This window comes from Poecilia reticulata, linkage group LG3 (assembly GCF_000633615.1).
Source record: "Poecilia reticulata strain Guanapo linkage group LG3, Guppy_female_1.0+MT, whole genome shotgun sequence".
Taxonomy (NCBI): Eukaryota; Metazoa; Chordata; class Actinopteri; order Cyprinodontiformes; family Poeciliidae; genus Poecilia; species Poecilia reticulata.
Window position 1 is genome coordinate 29,922,309 of NC_024333.1, and position 490 is coordinate 29,922,798.

Sequence of the window (490 nt, forward strand, 5' to 3'; positions counted from 1 at the left end):
TTGCTTCCAGATGCAGCTTTAATATGCACTGCAGTTTCTAATGGGTTAATAAAACCGACACATATGGCTACTGATTACTTGCCAGTATGTAAGATTGTTTTTTTTTTAACAATTATATCTGGCTTGTTCAGGTATTAAATGAAACCTGGCTACATTTGTCATACACATTAAAACATTTTTTGTGTGTTTTAATGTGTATGAAATAATAGCCTGTTGTCAGTTTTATAACTTAAACTGACAACAGACTGTGCAAATATTTTGGTGTATTATAAGGATTAAAAAAAAAAAAAATTGGAAAAGAAATAAAAAATTCTACAGTTCTTGCAATTTACCCTCTTGTATTCCAGGTGGAAGTATTGACACAGCTTACTCATACAAGTTATTTATATATATATATATATATTCTACAGTTCTTGCAATTTACCCTCTTGTATTCCAGGTGGAAGTATTGACACAGCTTACTCATACAAGTTATTTATATATATATATA